General features: G+C 43.2%; 1 protein-coding gene across 2 annotated transcripts in view; it reads right to left on the bottom strand.

Annotated features, from left to right (window-relative positions):
• LOC149789453 (beta-1,3-galactosyltransferase 1-like) overlaps nt 1–24091 on the bottom strand; it is a 55859-nt gene that overhangs the window by 16508 nt on the left and 15260 nt on the right. The window lies entirely within an intron of this gene.

Below are 24091 nucleotides of genomic sequence, written 5' to 3'. Positions count from 1 at the left end.
AGAAAAAAACAACAGCAAGAAGAAGTAGCAGCAAAGAAACAAGAGGGTGAAAATCAAACGGTCACGGTACTGTTGGACATTTTAGCGGAGTTAAGAAGTCTGAAACAAATGTATCAGACTTCTTTATCACGACCGAAGAGAATACGACCTTCCCGAGCTAAACACGTCAACCCTGTGACTAAGCCTACCGTACCACCCTTAGTGATTTCAACCCAATCATTATCATCATTACGCAGTCCAGAAGTAGGCCTTGGCCGTGGCAAAGGCTTAAGGCAGTTAAAATTGATTGCTTAAACTCACCCCTGCACCATAAAGAAAAAAGGCCCTTTTCAGGGCCACCCACATTTCTCGAAAAGAAATACAATTTCAATTTGCCAATAACTCAAAAATAAACCCCACACATTTTTACCCTTATAGTACGTGTCTGTGTATGAGTGCGTGAGTGTAGCTTCTTATTTTAAAATCAAAACTCAAAGACTCTTACCTTATATCATTCATTTATTCTTTTCTCCATTTTTTACAATCCAATTCACAATTCACAACACAACACTTTAATAAAAAGTTCATTGATTTCTTCTTTTCTCCTTGTTTAGTCTCTCTGTTTTTTGAATTTCTTCACCGTTACACTCTTTTCCTCTTCTTCCTCCTCGCTTTCTTCCCTTCTTCTTTTTTTTCTCCTGTTTCTTTTTCTTCACCTGTCTTCTTTCTTCCTCAGAAGAATCCCTCTCTTCCTCTGAAGAATTCCTCTCTTCTTCTGAAGAATCCTTCTTTTCTTCTGACTCCTCTTGTTTCTTTTTTGGGCAATCTGGAGACCAATGTCCTTTTTCTTTACAATAATAACAGGTATCTTTACTTTTGTCTTTTTTAGCTCCTGTTTTTTGACGGTCTGGACACTCTGAAGACCAATGCCCTTTCTTCTGACAGATATAGCAAGTATCTTGACTTTTATCTCGAAAGGAAGGAGAGTAGTCCGTAGGCTGGTCTGAAGAGAATTTTCTAATGACCCCTCGCAAAGCTCTGACGAAACGTTCCATCTGGTTAGTCTCTTCCATCGTTGTGCTCGGCTTGAGAGTGAAATGAATAGTGAAAGGATAAGACACACACCCTTTTATATACGCTGGTCTGCTATGACTATAAAGTAGCTCATGGTGTTTGAACTTGAGTCATTTGACATTTTGCTTTCAAGATGAAACGATCCCATTCATTCGAGAAGAAAGAAGAAGAAAGTAAGAGGCAGAAACGTGATCTATCGCCTCGAACCAGGGCTGAAATATTGGCACAAATTCATGCCAGTGATTTTGAAGAGGACATGAGTGAACCAGAATTTGAAACCTCTAAACCAAGTTTACCACCCTTAGTTAACCCTGAAAAATACTATTCCATTCGAGAGACGGAAAAGCGCTCCTCTAGAAAATTTAGAACCACGGCTTACAAATACACGGTGAAGTTTAAAGATTTCAAGTCCGAAGTACCGTTAGAGAAAGCAGAAGGGTTCATCACCGGAGTGTGGGATTCTCTGCTCACTGCACTTAAGCAACAATGTCAACCCAAAGAAGACGATCGCTTGAGACTTTCCATACAACACGACGGTTTGAAATCCCCTGTTTGGATCGAGTTTAGCACCCCTGCAGAATTGACCGCTTCCAAAGTCATGGACAAGATTCAACACGTGCAACAATCTAATGACCAGTTTGACATAACCGATGGAAAAGCCACATTGGACATGACCCACGTCTCTCCTCCTCAAGGGACCGGACGCAAAAAGATGTTATTGGTGAACGACCTTCGCAGCATTAAGCGTAGCCTTGTCCAAATTCACAATCCTCATGACCAGATGTGTTTAGCCCGTGCCATCGTGGTGGGACGAACCTATGCCAACAAGAACGACACGGTAGAATGGAAAAGAGACTGGGAGAACATTCGACAATCGGACCGAGCCAAACAACGAAGTGAAGCAGAACTCCTGTTACGACAAGCTGGCCTGTCCAAAGACACACCCTGTGGCATTCCTGAGATGCAAAAATTGCAAGATGCCCTAGCTCCACGATACACCTTGAAAGTGTACCCTCAAGAAGTGCGCGGGTCTCTGTTGTTTCGAGGGCAAGATTTTAAGGACGGAAAATACATTCACGTTTATCATCACGATGACCATTTCGATACCATTACCAGTATCACCGGATTCCTGGGATACGGTTATTACTGTGAGAAATGTGACCATGGTTATAATAATCGAGAGCAACACAAGCATTGTGGATCGAAATGCTCAGGATGTTTGGCCTCTTCACCCTGTCTGAGCGAAGAACCAGTGCCTTGTTCAACTTGTCTGCGCACGTTTGTCAGCCCTACCTGTTACCAACAACATCTGAAAACGCAAGGTTCACAGCAGAAATGTGCTTGTCAACTCCTGAGATTGTGCCCTACGTGTGGACAAGGCATACGTACCAATAGTGCCAAGGCACACGTATGTTCAGGAAAGAAAAAATGTCACATTTGTCACCACATCGTGGACTTGAAACATCAATGTTACATGCAAAAATACCAACCCCCACCAGAGGAAGATGACGGTCACAAGAAGAAGAAGAAAGGCAATTTCATCTTTTTCGATTTCGAATGCATGCAAGAGACTGGCATTCACATTCCTAATTTCTGCGTGGCTCATCGAGCGTGCGAGAAGTGTATTCAAGAACCTATCTTCAGTCATTGCCCTCACTGCAGCAAGATTCCTGGAGGGCGTGAAAAAATCTTTCGAGGACCAAAGACGCTAGACGATTTTGCCAAATGGGTCTTAGACCCCATCGACAAGACGTGGAGCCAAGAGGACATCGAACGTTACGGAGATTGTCATCGTCATGCCACGGTGATGGCTCACAATTTCTCCGGATACGATGGACAGTTTCTTCTCAGATACTATACGGAACATGGCACCGAACGTCCTAAAGTGACTTTGAACGGAGCCAAAATCATTTTCATGCAAGTGGGACAAGTACAGTTTAAAGATTCGATGAGCTATTTGGCCATGCCTTTGAGTCGAATGCCTAAAACGTTTGGAATGACAGAAATGGCTAAAGGGTACTTTCCACACTTTTTCAATACGGAAGCCAATCAACATGCCGTTCTACCCCATTTGCCTGAGGCTCACTATTACGACCCCGACAACATGCGTACCGAACAACGAGAAGCTTTCTACGCTTGGTACCAGGCTCATGCCTCTGACCCCTTCGACTTTCAGGAAGAAATGCTAAAGTATTGTCGTTCCGACGTGGACATTTTACGGCGTTGCTGTGGAAAATTTCGAGAACTGTTCATGGAACACGGAGGGGTCGATCCTTTGAAAGAAGCTTGCACCATTGCCAAAGCGTGTTCCTTAGTGTACCGCCAACGATTCATGCCTGAAAACACCGTGGCTGTCATCAGTCCTCAAACGACCCACTATGTCAAGCGTCAATACTCGGTCAAAGCCCTACGTTGGTTACATTACTTGTGCGACAAGGAAGACAAGTGGATTCAGCATGCCCGCAACGGAGGAGGCGAAAAGACCATCGGAACGTATTCGGTCGATGGCTGGGACTTAGAAAACCCCAAGATCGTGTACGAGTTTAACGGTTGCTTATTTCACGGATGTCCCGTTTGTTATCCTGACCGTGGCACTAAAAATCAGTTTTTGCAACGAACCATGGAAGACTTGTACCAGGACACTTGTCAGCGACGCCTAAAGTTAGAACAGCAAGGATACCAAGTGGTGGAAATGTGGGAACACGAGTACGATCACCGTATGAAAACCGATCCCGAGTTTAAACGCCTCGTGGAAAGTTACCAGTTCATGGACCCGCTGAACCCGAGGGATAGTTTGTACGGAGGAAGGACCAATGCCACCTGTTTGCTGTACCAAGCCGACGAAGAGAACGGAGAAGAAATCAAATACTTGGACGTGTGTTCGCTGTATCCCTACGTGTGCAAATATTGTCGCTTTCCTGTAGGGCACCCGCAATTGTTGACGGAACACATCGACCTGAAAAACATTCGACAATACGAAGGCTTGATCAAGTGTAAAGTTTTGCCTCCCACGAACCTATACCATCCCGTCTTACCTCACCATTGTCAAGGCAAACTGATGTTTCCCTTGTGCCGTACTTGTGCCGAAACGTGCAACCAAGACCAGCCTTGTCATCACAGCCAGGAAGAACGGGCCTTGACGGGAACCTGGGTCAGCGTAGAATTGTTCAAAGCTATGGACATGGGATACCAACTGTTAGAAGTGTACGAAATTTGCCACTTTCCCAAGACACAACAATACCACAAGGGTGATCCCAGTCAGAAAGGCATTTTCGCTGACTACGTGGATGCCTTTTTGAAACTGAAACAAGAAGCCAGCGGCTATCCTTCCTGGTGTCACACTCCCGAAGACCAAATACAATTCAAAGAGAAATACTATGAACAAGAAGGCATCACTTTAGACCACATCGAGAAAAACGAAGGCAGGCGATCGTTTGCCAAAGTGATGTTAAATTGCTTGTCGTGTAAAATGGCACAACGCCCGTGTTTACCCAAGACGGAATATTTGACAGAACCTTCCCGCTACTTTCAGATGATTCACGACAAAACCAAATTCATGAAACACGTGGACGTCGTTCGCGAGGATTTGATCTTAGTCAATTACGAAGAAGATCTGGACTTTGTACAAGACGACCCCTTTGGAAATGTCATCATTGCGGCTTACGTGACAGCCCATGCTCGCTTAAAATTGTACGAAGCTTTAGAACTGTTAGAAGAACGCGTCCTGTACTTTGACACGGACAGTTGCATTTACATCCATCACCCGATTCAACATCACCCTGACATCGAAGGAGACCGTTTAGGAGCCTGGACAGACGAGCATCCCGACGACAAGATTCTAAGTTTCGTCAGTGGCGGTCCCAAAAATTACGGCTACGAATACCGGGACAAACAAGGAGAAGTGCACACGACGTGCAAAGTGAAAGGACTGACTCTGAATCATCGTACCAGTCGTGTGGTCAACTTTGGGGTATTGAAAGAAGCCTTGCAATCGGAAGAGGATGGAAACTTTAAAGTGACCATTTACCAACCGAACAAGATTGTACGTTTACCCACTCACCACATCGTCAGTCGACCTTTGGAAAAAGTTTATCAAATCGTGTACCAGAAGCGAGTGCGACTTCCCAATCATTTCACCTTACCCTATGGACACGTTGGTATAAAACATTGGTTGTAAGAGAATAGCCACCCACCAGAAAGATGACTTCGCCACAGCAAGAATCGAGTGAGAAACCCGATGAGAATTCCAAGTTCAAACCCTACCATTTTCCAGTCTTCTTACCTGACTATTGTGATTGTGCCCGTCGATTGGACACGTTTCAGAAATGGCCTACGGATAGGGAAGGATTACCTTCTTCGCATGTTTTAGCTAGAACAGGATTTGTCTACTTGGGACCTGAGTCAGGATTGGGATACGAGGTACAGTGTTTCGCTTGCGGACTGAAGTTACGAATGGATCTATGTATCTATAAAGATTCAGCTATTCTGGAACATACTCAATGGTCTCCGCACTGCCCTTACCTTTCTATGGCCTTTCCACCCATCACACTACGGTACAATGTTGACGGTACCTTAGAGACGGTACCTTCCGAAACAAGACATAAAAAACGTAACAAAGGAAAGATGTACAAGCTGGAGACTGCATTGCGACTAGTATAAAAAGGGGCCTATGGTCAAGATCGATAGTTCATTGTGACTACCAAGACCGAGCGAACAAGATGAATACTTTGAAAGAGACATCGTTCCAGTTTGGGGATTGTAAAAAAGTTGTATCTTCCTCTAGTGTGACTAATACTGGATGGATAAGACCCAGGCATTGCGACGGAAAATGTCCGGAAGGAAACTGCGATTGTCCATGTGGTTACCATTGTAATTGCGTAACGGAGTTTGCAGACGAGTGCGATTGTGAACCTTGCGATGGATACGATGCTGTACGTTGTGACCTGAGCGATGCCGTAAAGCATCATGGGAACTTTAGTGCCCCTACCCCTATCATGGAAAGTGATGCTGTGCGTGTCAAACCTGTGGGATGCGAAAGTGATGCCGCTCGTCCTCTTGGACATTTTACTGGGTTTCGTTTTAAAGGGGAATGTTCACCTTCACGTCTACCCCCCTACGGATGTCATCCAGCCTTGAGCAAACTCCTACCCATGTCACTTAACCCTCATCGAAACGAACCTGTGAAAAACGAATATTCGTTTCCTGTGCGTTTGTCGGAATACTGCGACTTTGAAAATCGTCTTCAATCGTTCAAAGGAAAATGGCCAAAGTATCTGGGAGGACCGACCCCCGAAGAATTAGCCAGAGCCGGATTTTTCTACTTGGGCGAAGGAGATAAAGTCAGGTGCTTCAGTTGAGATGTGACACTTCACCACTGGGAACCGCAAGATTCGGCCTACGTAGAACATGCTCGATGGTCACCGAATTGTCATTACTTACCCTTAGTGGGACCGAGACATTGAAGTAACTTCTTACCATAATAATCTGTTCATGGATACTTTACAAGAGAACATTCGTGCTTTGCCTGTGGAGTTGAGAGAACGCATTTACCGAGAGCTGGTCAAAATACAAGTGAAACGTAAAGAACAATTGCATCCGTTACGTCACCGGTGTTTGAACCACTGGTACCTGAAGGCTATACAAGGATTGATTCAATTGAAAGTGTTCCATCGGACAGACATTGATCAACGATCCTCTAGTTTTAAAAAGGATTGGTTTGGTATGGACGATTCTACCTACATCATTGTAAACGTACTGCATCGAATTCCAGAGGAAGAGTTAACGAATTACCAACATCTTGAACACAATGTCAACTTGGTGAAAGAGGAAACTTCTGAACGAATTGTCATGTGTAGATTAGTGACTCAACGATTTAAATTTGACACTGAAGTGAAACCATGTTTGTGCAAAGAGTACATTTCTTGTGTCAGACCAAAGAGGATTTAGTATGACCTATTCATGGATACTTTGCTAGAGAACATTCGTGCTTTGCCTGTGGAGTTGAGAGAACGCATTTACCGAGAGCTGGTGAAAATACAAGTCAAAGGTAAAGAACAATTGCATCCGTTACGTCACCAGATCTTTAACCACTGGTACCTGAATGGTATAAGAGAACTGATTCGTCAGAAATTGTTTCAGTGGTCAGACCTTGTTCAACACTTTGAGTTAGTGAATGATCGAAATGTTCATTATTTTGGTTACTTCGAGATTCACCTACAGCAATACATTGAGGAAGACAAGTTAAAGGATTATCAACATATTTTACTTGGAATCTACTTAGAGGAAGAGGAAACTTCTAAACGAACTCTGAAGTTTCGGTTACAGTATGCAAGATTTAGATTCCCTACTGGAGAACGAAGATCTCTGGCTAGAAAGTACGTGTATTGTTTCCGAAACAAAGAGACTATAAAAACAGGCTGCCATGCCACGACTTATGTCACATGTCATCCAACAGATTCCGTGGAAGGAACTCAATGACCATATTCAAACCGTGGATCATTACCATCGATTATTACAAGAACTGTATCCATTCAATTTGGGACGACAAGTGGTGTGTGTCTTAGTGACTTGTTTTTTGGGATTTCGTTTACCAGCCGATTCTTTGTGGACTCTTTACGATCAGTACTTACCACCTCCATGGCCTTAAATGGTCACGAAAAACTCCTTTTGCTCAAAGCCTTGCGTTTTCATCTGGATACTTCTCGACCTCTACGGGAAAAAAAGATTCGTCAACTTTTAGCTACCCAAGACGTGTATGACGATGTGTGTGTAGCTTGTGACTTACATCCCCATTGGACAGATGTCCGTGCCTGGAAAGAATGGGATTTTGAGGCTTGGACCCAAGAAGTGGCCCAGTATGCACGAGAGTTGTTCAAGGAAAAAAGTTACTTTTCAACCCGTGTTAGTGACGGTGCCAGAAGAACCCGTCACCCAGGACAGGACTGTCGTGGACAGACCTGAAAGACCCTTTCGGGAGGACACTTGTGTGACCTTACCCCCTGTTGAACTGGTTAGAACATTACCCAAAAGATGTGATTGTTGTACAGACACTTGTGTTTATTCCACGTTCATCGTTATCATGTGCCTTTTATCCTTGTACTTAAGCCTTTGGCTTTTATGTATTTTTGTCTTTCGTATTCATGTTTGATAAAAAAAACATTCAATAAACGTGTTCTGAAAAAGTATATAAACTCTTGTCTTGTTCGTTTTCGTGTCACAAGTGACATTTCTCACACCATGGCTACCTCTACTGTCTCTGCTCCCTCTTCCTCTACTGTCAAAGTCATCGACGAACACTTAGATCGTGCCAGTTGGGAGGCTTTGTATCTTCGCCATCCCTTTAACATGCTCATTGCTGGACCTAGCGGTTCAGGCAAAACCGAATTCGTCAAACGTTTGATCGAACATAAACATCATTTGATCGATCGGCCCCCTCAACGGATCGTGTGGTGTTACAAAGAGTGGCAATCGGCGTACAGCCTCTTGCGAGAAAGTCAAGGTGATTCCATCGTGTTTGTGGAAGGCATTCCTAAAGAAGACGACGGCATCGTCTCTGACTCCCGTCTAACCCATTTGGTCATTTTCGACGACATGTTAGGAGAAGACGAAGAAGAAATTAAATTGTGGTTCACGCGCAAAGGGCATCACCGTAATGCCAGTGTCATTTACATCACCCAAAATTTGTTTCAACAAAGTAAAGCCCATCGCACCATCAGTCTCAATGCGCATTACGTGGTCTTGTTTAAAAGCCCTCGAGATAAATCGTAAGTGCAAGTCTTAGCCAAACAGTTAGGAACGCCTTGGCTGACTCAGGCGTACGACGATGCCACTCAAACGCCACACGCCTATTTACTCGTCGATTTGAAACCTACGACCCCCGAGGATTTGCGATTTCGTACCCACTTGTTTCACCACTGGTGCCAAGACGGAGGGCCTGTCCTGTACACGTCTCCGTCCTCGACTTCATTTCACTCCCCATCAAAAAATCTATAAAAACCTCAGACCCTTTTTCGTCGGTCTCACACAGTGTGAACATGACGTCCCTTCAGTCGCATCTTCCCGTCAAATTGATTCGTGCCTTGTATGGCATCAGTCGAGAAAAAGATCCACAAACACGAGCCCGTGTCTTAGAAGCTAGTCTCAAAGAAGTCTTACGATGGTTCACGGTGACGGCACGTCAATTACTCCAAGGAATCATTCAGATTCCTCATCAAACCCAACGCTTTTTTGATCGAAACAAAGTCGCTTTGGTCCAACTGGCCGATCCCCGCATTGACACTCAAACCAAAAAACAAATCATTTTGAAACCTGGAGGGAGCGGTACTCTAGGAGGGGTCATCATTCGCTCACTCTTAAGATGGGATCCTAATGCCCCCAAAGTTATCCCCAAGACAAAAGTCCAACGAAGCCCCAAGAAGAAAAAGAAAAAGACCAGGTCCCCAAGAAGAATAACTTATCCAGTGGCAGGACCCTCCTCTTACCAGACACCACCACCCCGGAAAAAGAAAAGAAGCCCCCAGAAAAAGAAACAGAGAAAAAGTCCCCAGAAAAAGAAAAGTCCACAGAAGAAAACTAGTCGCAAGAGAGGCACTTCGGCCAGGACGCAACCTTACACTCGCAAACCACGACCTGCCACGGCAGTGACTGCGTCTCCGGCATCCTCACGTTCATCCACTTCTCCGTTGATGACACCCAGAACTGAAGAGTACTTGGAGACGTTGATCACACCAAGAACTTCTCCGTTGATGACCCCCAAAAGAACTTCCCCAGTGGCAGGACCCTCCAATTTAGTGGCAGTGGCTGCTGCTCACAAAGTACCTTCTCCCAAAATCAAAGTCCAAGAAAGATCGGGCATGTTACAAAGTTTACTGGATTTGTCCAAGCAAGAACTGGCTCGATTTAGTCCGTTGCGTACCCCTGCACGACGTGTCATGCCTGTCCTCAAACTGATAAAACGTAAAGACAATCAGTGGCGACGCGTTCCAGTATAAAAAGAGCCTGTGACCAAGTCGGGGTATCAGTGAGCTTGTAAAAAAGATGTCACCTCCAAGAAGCCACAAAAGAAAGAGACAAAGGCAGACGCGTCATCCGACAAAGCGCTTAGCCAAGCATCGACATTACCCTAAGAAAAGACACAGTCGTTCCAAGAAAAAGAGGCGTCAACAAAGGGGAGGATTCCTTGGCGATTTTGGGAAAAACATTGTCACCTTTATGACAAAGCGATAGTCCCAAAAAAAAGATAAAAGGGTGTGCGTTAAGTCATCGACGTTAGTGTCTGTTCGGTGAATGTCCCGGAACCCACAAGCAAAAAATGTCACCCTCCAGAAAACCCCAAGGAAAGAAAAGGAAAGGACTGCCACCACGTTTAGCTAAACATGGGGACCTGTTATCTGTCCTGTCCAAAGCTTCTTCACCCCTACGAAAAAAACTCATTCAAACGGCCTCCAAAGAGGTCATCGATACCGTGTGCGAATGTTGTTTGAACGTTTTGAAAGGCACGATCCCTTTGTCCAAACACCAGAAACAATGCTTAGGCAAACATCGTCACGTTCTTCGCCAAATGGTTCAAAAGAAAATTCCCATTCGTCAAAAAAAGAAGATGTTGGTCCAACGTGGAGGCATTTTACCTCTCTTGTTAGGCCCCATACTGAAAGGAGTCTTGGGAACCATGTTGGGAGGACTGGTGGGAGCAAGATAAAAAGGCCTCGGAAGTTCCAAGATCTCAGAATCGACCCCTGACAACCCCATGGAAGGACGAAAACTAGCTTTAGTGCCTTACAAACGATGGATGGAATACCATCGGTGGCAAGAACAACGCACCCCGCATTTACCTCCCAATCCCCATTTGAGCGAGATGTCCCAGTTACAACACGAATTGCAATCCTTGATGGATCGCCAAGATTTGTCCGAAACAGAAAAATCGCAAAAGTACGGTCAACTCTTGCAACGACTGCAACTCTTTCACCAGAAAGCTTAATACGAAACAGCTCTACCCACTTTGAAAGATTTTAAGACCTTGATGAAAAGTCCAGCACCATCACCAGTACCAGTACCAGTACCGGTACCAGTGGTCAAGACAGAAAAAGGAAAAGAAGAAGAAGAAGAAGGGTTTCAAACTCCACCCGAAAAAGTACGCAAGTTAACAACACCACCTACCTCCAGAATTGGATGGATTAAAAAGATGATGGCCACCCCTTCTTCATCACAAGAGAAAAAGAAAGTGAAGACAGAAGTGAAACAAGAACCGATATCCCCTGCTCAGACATCCTCCTCCTCTTCAACACCTATTGCTGGCCGCACACGCAAAGCCTTGCAATCCAAGAAAATACCCCAAGAGAAAAAGAGTAGCCTCTTCCAAGAGTGGGTGCCTTATTAACACACCAACCAAAAAAAAAAAATGGAAAAAGTCTTAGCCAGCATTTACTACGATCCCTCGCATCCTGCAGGTTACGCAGGAGTTCAAAAATTGTATCGTGCTGCCAAAACTCGACTGAAAAGTCTCCGTTTACCTCAAGTGCAACGATGGTTACAAGAACAAGCTACCTACACTTTACACAAACCCATTCGACGCAAGTTTGCCAGAAGTCGCACCCGAGTGGAAGGCATCGATCATCAATGGCAAGCCGATTTAGCCGATGTCTCTCATTTGGCCAGCTACAATCGTGGCTACAAATATTTGTTTTGTGTCATCGACGTCTTTTCCAAATTTGCCTGGGTCGTGCCCTTGACTTCCAAATCCAGCAGCGAGTTAGTGCGAGCCCTGCAACGGGTGTTGAAACAAAGCGGTCGTCACCCTCTTCGATGGCAAACGGACAAAGGCACCGAATTTCTGAACCAAGCTTTCCAAAAAGAATTAAAGAAACGTGACATTCATTTTTTTACCACCGAGAATCCCGAAACCAAAGCCAGCATCGTGGAGCGTTTTCAACGCACTTTGAAAGAACGCATGTGGAAATATTTTACGCATCACCACACTCTGAAGTACATCGACATCTTACCGCATCTGGTGCAAGCGTACAACCAATCTTACCATCGAAGCATCGGACGTGCCCCGCAAGACGTGACTCCCGACAATGAAGTGTTGGTGTTTGAGCATCTGTTCGGTACGTCCCCGACGAGGGCTGTCCCCAAGAAAAGTGGAGAGTTGACCGTAGGAGATTGGGTGCGCATTGGCAAAACCAAACGCACTTTCGACAAAGGTTACTTACCTAACTGGACGACCGAATTGTTTCGCGTCACTGGACGAGTGCATGGCCGTCATCCTGCCGTCTATAAATTGGAAGACATGAACGGAGAAGTACTCAAAGGAACGTTTTATTTGCCCGAGTTACAACGTGTCACCAAAAAAGAAGACGACGTGTACGACATCGAAAGCATTCTCGAACGCAGAACCCGTAAAGTGGGCAAACGACGTGTCAAAGAAGTCAAAGTACGTTGGAAAGGATATCCACCCAGTTTCGATTCTTGGATCGACGCTTCGCAAGTCATCGACTATAAAAAGAAGAAGTGACCATCATGCCCTTTCACACAGCAGACGCAGCTACGTCGACCACTCCTTCTTCACCCAGTTCTTCTGTGCAAGATTTACAAAAACAACCCTTGTGGGTGTGGTGTGGAGAACGTGTGCCTAAAACGCAAATCGTCTTTTTCTGCCAAATCTTCGTGGTGTATTGTGTCATCGGGGCAGCCATCGCCAATTTGAGTTTGCAACAAGGAGACAAACAATTGTGGACCATTTTATTGAGCAGTTTCATCGGTTACCTGCTTCCCAATCCCTCCCTGAAATTCTCCTCGAACGGGAACGTTGTGTCTAGTGCCAGTGCCAGTCACCACTCCAACCACAACCAGAACTCCATTTTGGGCGGAGACACGCCTCTGACGTCCAGTAACCCCTCGGACAGCCACAGAACTCTGGAATTATGAGTCACGAAAACCAATTTTACTTAACCTTACCCAGTGACAGTTCCATGGAGGTGTTTCCCCACAACACGTTGTGCTGTTACACGGCCAAATTACCTCAAGCCATCCCCTTAGATCACGAAGCCCATTGGGAAGTGGCTTTAGTGGAAATGATTCACCCGACCCAAGTCCTCAATGTCCTTCCCAATCAAAATGTTTTTGATGTGGAAGTTCATGACGAACAATTGCAACAGTACTTGGATACCTATGGCAAATATGACAAGAAAACCCCTGGCACAAAAAATCAAAAGTACACCACCTATCACTTGTTCATTCCCCCAGGGTATTATTTTAGTGGTCAACATTTGGTGAGCACCATTACCTCCAGGTTTAATGTCGTGTTTCTGAAAGCTTTGGAAAGTGTCAAAAAAAGTGTCACCATGGAATACCACAAAACAGCTCGCTGCTTCTTGATGAAATTTGACGGGAGTAAAATCCTGTCCATTTTATTTTGTCCTGAATTGTTTGACATGTTGGGCGGAGACATGGACATGAGAATGGCCATGATGAAGAAAAACGAATCACCCATCGTTTACGACAACGAGTCTTTTAGCAAGTTATTTCGTGCCCCGGTAGAACTGAACCAAGGACTGAATTTGATGTTTGTGTACTCCGATGTGGTGGAGTATAACGTGGTGGGACACACCTCTGTACCGTTACTGCGTGTCATTCCTTTCAAAGTGGATTCTGCCACGAACGCTGACGAGGAAGGTGGAAACACTTATCACGTCCACCGCGAATTTGTCCATCCTCACTATTTGCCTGTCAGCAAGTCGTATTTGGACACGGTCAACATTGCTATAAAAGGAGATCTGGGACAAAATATTCCATTCACCAAAGGAAAAGTCACGGTGAAACTCCATTTTCGAAAACGGTTCTCTCACGATTCGTAAGTAAGTCATGTATCCAGTGTACCGAGGGGTTGCTCGACAGCGAGGACACGGTTTAGGAGACATGCTGAAATCGGCCTTTCGTTCGGTGGCTCCGGTGTTGAAACCGATGGTGACACGCGGATTGCACGCCTTGAAAGATGCGGCACTGACGCAAGGCAAAGAATTTCTCCAAAATGTCATCATCGACAAACAAAACCCTAAAGAAGCCTTCATGAGGGCAGGCAAAAATGTCTTGCTGCAAACGGGTAAAGACATTTTGGGCCGACGAGACACACCTATAAATGCCCTGCACGCTACCGAGTCAGGCATTCAGCAAGGACAAGGCAGAAAGAGACGACGAAGAAAATACCCTTTCACCAGACTTCAAGCGAGAAAGGCCAAGAAAAGAAGAACCGTTCGAGACTTAGACGTTTTCGATTATTGAGAAAGAACAGAACAAAAAATGATGCACCGAGAGTCATGCGCCTGTTCCAAGACAGAACTGGATCTGTTTGCCATGCCCCCCACCATGATGACGATGCAAGAATCCCAGTGGGTGGAATTTCACCCCGTCTCCTCATTGACAGCCTCAGCTCCCATCGAGTTTGAAATCAAAGGACAGCCCGAAGATTACATCGATCTGAATAGCAGTTACTTGTACTTGAAAGTCAAAGTTGTCGATGAGGACAATTCGACCCTAGATGGCGATGAGGTAATAGCTCCCGTCAACAATTTCATGCATTCCTTGTTTAGCGGAGTGGACTTGTACTTGAACAACAAACTGGTCAGCAGCAGCATGGATACTTACCCTTATCGAGCGTACCTGGAAAATCTCTTGACGTACGGAATAGATGCCAAGAACACTCATCTCAATGCCTGTGTGCTATGGGAAGCTGACGAAGCAGGCCAGTTTGAAAGATTCGAAACTGATGCAAGCAAAACACCAAACAATGACGGATTTGTAGAACGAAGAGACAAAATCAAAAACGGACAAAGTTTAGAACTGATGGATCGTTTACATCTGGACATGTGGTTGCAAGAGAAATATTTGCTAAACGGGGTGAATGTTCGCCTGAGACTGAATCGTAGCAGTGCCGCTTTCCATTTGATAGGTACTACTGTTTGCAAAACTGTCATCGAGGAAGCCAGGCTCTACGTACGCCGTGTGGAAGTGTTACCTAAAGTGGGAAACGACATCAGTCAGACGTTGAGCAGAACGACCGCCAAGTATCCCATACGACGCGTGGAAGTGAAAACCTTCACCATTCCCAAGGGACAGCGATCCATGATCGAAGATCATCTGTTCCAAGGACAGCTACCCAAACGTTTAATCGTTGGTATCGTCGAGAATACAGCCTTCAACGGAGCTGTCGAAAAAAATCCTTTCTACTTTCAACACTTTGGCGTGTCCAAGATCGAAGTCAGTCGCGATGGCAAGACCTTGTGTACCCGACCTTTCGAACCTGACTTTGAGAAGAAGAATTACTTGAGATCGTACTTGTCCCTGTACGAAGCCACCGGACAGTTAGGAACCAACACCAGTCACGGCATTACGTACGAGGATTACGCAGGAGGTTATGCTTTGTGGGCTTTCGATTTCACTCCAGACCAAGGCAGCGACGAGGGACATTTCCACCCTATAAAATCCGGCCAAATTCGTGTGGAAATTCAGTTTGCAAACCGAGACCCTGATGTAACGGTGAACGTCATCCTGTATGCCGAATTTGATAATACGATAGAAATCAATAGTTTGAGAGAAGTCATTCTAGATTACTAGAAGCCATGGAAGACTGTTATCCCTCTTTACCTAGTGGAGAAACTTTGGACATGGAATGTAAGGAGACGGTGAAAAAAGAAGAAGAAGTGATCATGATGAAGTCCCGATGGCCAGAACAAGAAGCGCATTTAGTCTCCTGTTTTGCCAAACACTTGGTGGATAAAATGACGGAATTGATCAAGAAAAATTGTTATGGATGCCAAAACGATCATCCCAGTCAAATTCAACACGATAAATGCCTGATGTTGAGTCAAGAAGAAAAATTGGACGAATATCTGGACGAAGCTTGGAGTCTCATCTCGAACAAAGACGTGTTGCACCAGTGGTATAAAGACTTGCGTGAACATTCTTGTCCACCATTAACCACTCAAGAGATCCATCGTATCGAAGCTCTCCTGAATCAGAGTGAGGAAACAGAACGAATAACCGTTTATTCGTCAGACATTTTCAAGCAAAAAGTCAGGATCGAATTGACGACTTATTATTACCTGTGAAGAAAAAAAACACACAAATAAATGGATACCTGGGAACTTTATTACCTTTTGAACCACAGTTCGTATACGGCTTCTTGGAATCCTGTCGTCTGTGCTAAAGATGAACTCCCTCATCGCAAACCTAAAGACCATCAAGCTTACGTGATCAACACGGACGACAGTCATCTCCCAGGAACCCACTGGGTAGCCGTCTACTTTCCTCAAGAAGGATGTGTGGAATATTTCGATTCGTACGGATTGCCCCCTTTGGAAGACGATATCATCGACTTTATGAGAAGAAATGCTCAGACTACCCGATTCAATAACGTGAAATTACAAGGCACAGATTCCTTGGTGTGTGGACAGTACTGTGTGTATTTTCTGCATCATCGCAGCCTGGGCTATTCCTTAGAACATTTAGTGACTCATTTTGATCCTCGTTCTTCTGCTAGAAACGATGTGAAAGTAGATCGATGGTTTTGTGACCATTATGCTTATCTTTTGTCTCAAGCTAGGAAACGTAGTGTCCATCAATGGCCTAATGATTTCCAACAGTGGAAATCACAATTTCATTCACAACGTTGTCAGCCCTGTTTAAAGTAGATGGTCCATTGAAAAAAAAAGGTTTGTGATTTGAAAAAATTGTTTGATGTTATAGTGTTGGATTATTGTTAAAAATGTTAGAGTTGTTGTTTAGTGTTAAGTGATTTTTTGAATAAAAAATGTTGTGTTTTGAAAAAATGCTTTTGTCTTTTGTTTAGCTATAAGAATGTTGAATTGATGCTCTTTCATTTCTTACTATCCCTCTCATGACAATCACTGAACGTTGCGAATCGAAAACCGTGTGGGGGATGTTTTCCTTCACGTCCGCGCTTTCACTATAAGAACCGGGGTTGTTTCCAGTCTAACCATCCATTGTCGACTCATCCTCCTACGAAGATGTGCTCCAAACTAGCTAAGCTCAACGAAGCCTACGTGAATTTGCATAGGGTCAGACACAGTCTGATACCGAAGCCAGAAGAAATAGAGAATGTGAGAATGTTAAAAATCACTGAAGACCTGATAGAAGAGCTCTTCAGAGAAGAAGTGAACAGGGAGAAAGAAGAATGGACAGAGAAGTACAGACTTCAAAAACAGCAACAACAACAACAACAACAACAGCAGCAGCAACCTGAACCTGACAGAGGCTTTGTCGATTGCCGTATCGACACCAAAGAGTTCTTCTTCTCTTTCCGAAGAAGCAGACCTATCGCCAGAAAGTCTATCCTCAGAGGACATCGCATTCTTAGAAACTAAAAAAGAATGCCATAGCAAACAAAAAAAACAGCCCTTTTCAGGGCTACCCCAATACTCTAGAAAAGAAGTAACGATCGATTTGCCAATGTGTGTAGGTAGAGTAGTGTGAAAATAAACACTAACTCTTTTTAAAAATGTGAGGGTATGTGTTGGTGTGTTTGTGTTTGTAAGAGCTCAAGTAAGTTGGTGTGGATAGTAGATTAAAATGATATCTTTTCTTAGTGTTTGAGGTGTATATTTGGAGTTAGATTGAATTGCTTCGCGTATGTGGATAGTCAATTGAAGTGATTTATAAAAAAATTTTAAAATAGTGATGGGTAGCATAAAAAAGTGAGTGAGTGTTTCTTTTAGGTCCGCGCGTTGTTGTTGATTTTGGTCACGATCTAGGTAAGATGAATTTTATGTTATTAGGGGGATGTTTTCCTTCACGTCCGCGCTTTCAGTATAAATTGAAACTCGTTCGGCAGTCCATCTACCCTTGTTGATTGATCAACACAGCCAGAAGAATGAATAGCAGAATAGTGAAACTGTTAGAACTCCAGATGCACCTGGAATATGCCAGGCGCATAGTAAATGAACTATCAGCGGAGGCTATCGTAGAAGAAGCAAGAACAAAGAACGAAGAGGAGAGAAGACAGAGGGAAGAGGAAGAAAAAAAACTAGAAGAGAGGATGTCATACAATATTCCCGAGACAGAGGATTGGGGTGCTGAAGCGAATCATCCCGCCTCTGCACTCTCAAGACAAAAAGTAAAAAGAGACTGGAGTCAAAGATGCGTGTGCGGCGCCAGGCCTGGAAGGTGCAACCATTAGATAGGTGCATCTGGAGTTAAAAAAACAGCCCTTTTAAGGGCTACCCAATACTCTAGAAAAGAAATAACTATCCATTTGCCAATGTGTGTAGGTAGGGTAGTGTGAATATAAACACTAACTCTTTATTTATAGCGAGAGTGTATGAGTTTGTGTGTTTGTGTGTTTTTGTTTGTAAATGATGAAGTAAGTTTGTGTGAATAGTAGATTATGGGTTTATTTATTGATTCTTAGCGTATGTAGAGAGTATAGTTTTGGGTTTGATTATAAGAAATGAGAAAGTAGGGGGATGTTTTCCTTCACGTCCGCGCTTTCACTATAATAACCCACCACGTTCGTCGTTCGAACCATTCTACGGAATAATAAAAACGAAGATGGTGGCTGCAAGTGACTTGTTCAACAATTTGGTACATATATACAACTGGATAATAGATGGTATCTATGTAGTGGAGAGACTGGAAAAAGAATGGAAGATAGCAGAGTACCTGGACTACACTAAATGTCTAAACATAGCCAAAGAAGTGATAGCAGGAATGATTGAAGAGGAGGAAAAAAGATTAAGAGGTATGATAAATCCCACCTATGTCAGAGTGGGAAGCCTAAAGGAAGCACTTGACAATGCAAGCAAAGTCAGGTGCTTTCTTGAAAAAATGTCACATGGGACAGAGTGCTCTTATGTGGAGAGAGGCCAGGAAAGACTGAGGAAAGGAGAGGAGTTGATGAGAAAAGTGATGGAGGTAGAAGTCAAGAAGATTAAAGAGAGATGGTATAAAGAAAGAAAAGAAGAAGAAAATAGAAAAAAAAGGGATGAATTTGAAAAACTGAACACAAACTGGATGAAAATCCAAGAGAAGTTCAGGGCCATGGGCCACCCGGACTGGCTGCCGGAAACAGAAAAGAAAAAGAAGAAAGGAATGATGGACAAAATAAGAGGATGGTGGAAGAAGTTAAGAAGTTAAAAAGAAGAAGAAAAAAACCCAAAGGCCCTTTTCAGGGCCAGCCATATTTCTCGAAAAGAGATAGTCTTTGAATTGCCTACCCCTTTTTTTATTTTATTTTTTATTTTTTTTAAAAAAAAAATAGAGACCCTCCCTGTTTCAATTTTACATAGACCCTATACAGTCCCAAGGGTTTTTGGCCATGTTAAATATACATAGACCCTATACAGTCCCATAGGTTTTTGGCCATGTTAATTCCCATAGACCCTATATGTTCCCACGATTTTTCTCCATGTTAAATTTACATAGACCCTATATGTTCCCAAGGGTATTTGTAATGATAAGTCCCATTGACCCTATAAGATCCCCATATACTACTTATGAGCATCAACGCCGTTGAACAACGCAAGAATGTTACAGTTGTCCCTGATCACTTTCGGTTTTTGTATATATCGTTGAGTCACATAAATCACATCCACGTTTTTATGTCTGCCGCGTGAGAATATCCTGGCAGGGTTTGTCTGTTTGTCCAACATCACATCGTCGTACACGACTAAATTATTGATGCTCCGTCAATATCATCGATACCCGGCGACTCATCGATGTCAGTAATAAATTCAATAACATCATCACCGTCATTTATCGATTTTGCATTCTCATTAAAATCTTTTAACACGCTGTAGCATCGCTGATCGTCCACAGATGGAGCTACCAAATACAACTTATCCCACTTCATCCACTTCATTATTAAATTAAGAAACAACTGCGTCTTACCCGACCCAGATGGACCTATAATAATCATTCGAATTGAGTTTGGTAGCACTGAGTTATGTTTGATTGGTTCTTGTCGTTTTGTAGCAGAAAAGTCAGTGATCTCCATTAGTTATATTATAAAATAATATGGATTTATATTGTGTGAAATGTAGAACATGTACCCCAACTGCAGACATAACAACCACCACAACAAAAAATAATCGACAAGCGCTTACAGGCAAGTGTGAACGTTGCGGTACAAAAAGTTTAAATTTATTTCATCGGGTGAAAAAAAGCAAGGCGGTGATATCGTAGCTAAGTTAACAAAGTTACCCGGAGCTCCGTGGGCGAAATACCCAGGAGAAAAACATCTTCTGGGATATAATTACTGTGGTCCTGGAACCCGATTTGATATCAGACTTGATACCTTAGATCAACCAAAACCAGGTGAGTATCCGATAAACGCTATTGATAAGGCGTGTCATGCGCATGATGTAGCTTACCGAAGTAAGGATTTGCAACAGCGCCATCTCGCGGATGTGAAATTAATTCACGCGTTAAATGCCATCACTAATAAATCTTTCAAAGAAAAGTTAGCTAGTTGGTTAATAAAATCCGCAATGAAAGGTAAATTAGCGCTAGGTGCTGGTATATAATGGAGTCGATGTATTATTCCCCAAAAGGATATTGGAGAGGTAGCGCAGCAATTAGTAAACTCGCTGAAGCAGGAAAAGTTACGCGAGTTACTGCAAAGAATTGGTTATCCCGACAGGCAATATGGCAAATTTATCTACCGCGTCCTAAACAAATTCATTTTGCACATTTCGATGTTAGTGTACCAAATGAAGTTCATCAGGCTGATATATTATTTCTGCCACACGATACTATTAAAATCCGAAGACGTCAAACACATACAAGTACGCGTTAACTGTAGTTGATGTTGCAAGTAGATACAAAGATGCGGAACCGTTAGCGACTAAAACAGCATCTGAGGTTGCTTCTGCGTTTGAACGAATTTATCAACGAGGTGGTCTGCGATGGCCACAGCTGCTACAAGTTGATCCTGGCAAAGAATTTCAAGGTGCAGTATCGTCGCTGATGAAGCAACATAACGTTACCATCAGATGAGGGCATACTGAAATTCATCATGATCAGGCAATTGTTGAACGATTTAATCGGACACTTGCTGAGCGGTTATTTGGATATCAATACGCGAAGGAATTTATTCAGGATAAAAGATCTCGTGAATGGGTTGCAAGATTACCAAGCGTGATAGCTGCGCTAAATAATGAAATAACTCGAACAACCAACATGAAACCTGCCATCGCGATCACAAAAAAACATATACCCGTACAACGACGTGATTCTTCAACGCAGCCAATATTAGGTGATGTCACTGTGAGATATTTATATGAACCAGGTGAACTTGAAGGTGGTAAAAAAAAGAGCAACTGATCCTATCTGGAGTATAACTACACATAAGATATCTAACATAACAAGATCCACTGGTAGGCCAGCAATCTACAGGCTTGATTCGACTGCTCCTCAACGTGGATTCACACGTGAACAACTACAGGTAATTCCCGAGGACACACAATTACCACCCCGATCACTTAACTAGCCCCAAGGGTGGCAGCACCCCGACGTCGATTACACTCAAGACAGGTCAGCATCACATTAACACGTGTATGACCGCGACTGTTATCTTTTCTATCTACGGTAAATTGTCTTGAATTTTTATCCGAATACTGCCATAGCATTATACAATTACAGCTCGCACAGTGATTATTCTGCTGTTGTTTCAGCGCAATGACGAAGTCAACATCGAGGTCAAAATCGCGATTATTTATTTTGTCACTCTGTTTGTAACCGGCTAGTTTTCTTTTTATTATGTCGCTGTTGTTTTCATCGCTATCAGCGTTTGACGCTTCCAAGACAATTCTTCGCAGTTGAGATATTCTTCTAACTCTGGACACAGCTAAGTAAACTAAGTTTGACCATTCGATGCGGTCGTCAACAATCCAGACAGTTGTATCACTGATAGTTAGTCCTTGAGATGAATGAATTGTCATTGCGTATCCTAGCGTCCACGGGGATTTATTCATTTTTAGTGCATCTTTGACAGCATTAATATCAACTAACACAATATCATTCAATACTAAATTCTGTTTCCTTGACTCTGCCCCAGGAATATCAACATCTATATTCTGCAACCGCGTATCAGCTGGTCTATAACATAACGGCGTTGGCAACATTATAATTGAAATAGCTGTTGTTGAAGTGTGTCTCTGACTATCTTTCTACTTGCCACTATCAAATCGTCTGGTTTCCATGTTTTCCAAAAGTCGCTCATTAAAGTTTCAGGAATCATCTCGCGCATGATTTCGCATTGAATTTTATTCGGTTGTAATCTGATTAATGTTTTAAATTCCTTCAACGTTGCATCAAGTGCTCTATAATCATCAAACACTTCTTCGTAATAATCAGCAAAATCTTTTAACCAATCATGTGGAGATACGCCGACAAACGGAGGTGGCTGACCGTGATCGCCGCACATTATCACTTCAGCATTCGCTGTTAGCAGCCAATCAAGATTAACGTTTCCAACGGTACCGTATATATCTCATCCCAAATTATTTTCCCGGGAATATATTTTGTTCCCATTCGATCTGACGTCCATACACCACCGCTGTATTTAAAAATGCTGTGCCAAGTACAAGAATTAACTCCTCGTTGTTTCATCTCCCTGGCGAGTCTGTGTGTAGGTGTTAGCACAATCATATCTGACGATTTTAGAAATAATTCAATCGCTCGAGTTGTCTTACCAGACCCACCTGGTCCGTTCAAATACACGGTTTTGTGTCTAGTGATTGGATCATACACAGATGGTGCAGAAGACATTTCTGATAATTCTGATTTACAATAATTATCCTTAATCGTAACATGAGCGGATTCACAATATCCATGTAACATCTCCGCTTTTATTCTCCACGAACTCCATGATTCATCGCAAAAGTCTTCGACTTTCTTTGTAAAACGAGCCAGTGATTCTGAATATTTTTTATTGATATAAAATGAATCTGTTGCAATTCTAACTGCGGTGTCAGGAAATCGATTTATCATTGATAGCAAATTTATAGAAACATAAGCCAGCATTGAAGATCTTAAATGTATGTATTGAGGCGATTTGCCGTCGATATAACTTACAATTGTACCAAACTTTTCACCGTTGGACAAGAGCGCGTCCTCCTAATTACAAAATATATTTCTCGCAACGGCGTCAGCAATTATAAAATCCAATTCAGCATCATCGATAATCACCGCGAGTGATGTAGTTTATGATCATATGCGCCACCTTGAGTAAATTTACCGATTATTCTTCGTCCGAGATCTTTTGCTGTTTTTTCACTATTGCTGAGTTTGATCTTGAGAACTTTAGGAGCTTCGCCGACAATGACATCCATCGGGGTATTTGGACTCTCTCGTGCATACTCGCTAATAACATCATCTACACTGATACGCTCCGGTGTTGGTAACCAAACTAAAGTCTGCGGTCGATATGATATGATTGCTTCTTTGACAGTCAACGATACCAGTATTCGGCTGTCAAGTATATATCGCAATAACACTATTGGTACCCAACGCTTTTCACTGAAGTGTCTGCCAAACCAAACATAACAGCACGGATGAAGTTTTTCAGCAAATTGAAACGAAGTTACACGAGCAAATCCTGTCAGGTCAAAGTCGGGTAAAGGACCGTTTATAGCAACTCGTGTCATCGAGTTCGTGGGATGTCCAAATCGCTTAAAATATTCGTTACACTCGCCCATCCCGAGAAAGCTTCCCGGATAGCATGCAATCATATCCACGGAAATCATATCCCGGTAGTCATACTGGGTATTCCACAGTCCGCCATATCCATACTCGACACAACTCAATTGTATATCCGAAAGAAACTCACTTCGGGTTGGTCTCCACGAATTTCTTTCTCTTGCAGCTTGGGCGACAACACTCGGAATTGTAAAACAATTAGTTAACAACTGCTCAATGTTTTTAAAATCTTCGATTTTCGCATATTTCTCTGCGAGTTTTTTCATTTGTTGTTGCAACGACTCCGTCCGGTATAATTCACCGTTGGGTTTTACAAATTGATCATACTCGG

This window comes from Sinohyriopsis cumingii, chromosome 11 (genome assembly GCF_028554795.1).
Source record: "Sinohyriopsis cumingii isolate HCF-2022 chromosome 11, ASM2855479v2, whole genome shotgun sequence".
NCBI classification, from domain to species: domain Eukaryota; kingdom Metazoa; phylum Mollusca; class Bivalvia; order Unionida; family Unionidae; genus Sinohyriopsis; species Sinohyriopsis cumingii.
The sequence above is the reverse complement of the archived record's forward strand: the minus strand, read 5'-3'. Positions and strand labels throughout refer to the sequence as shown.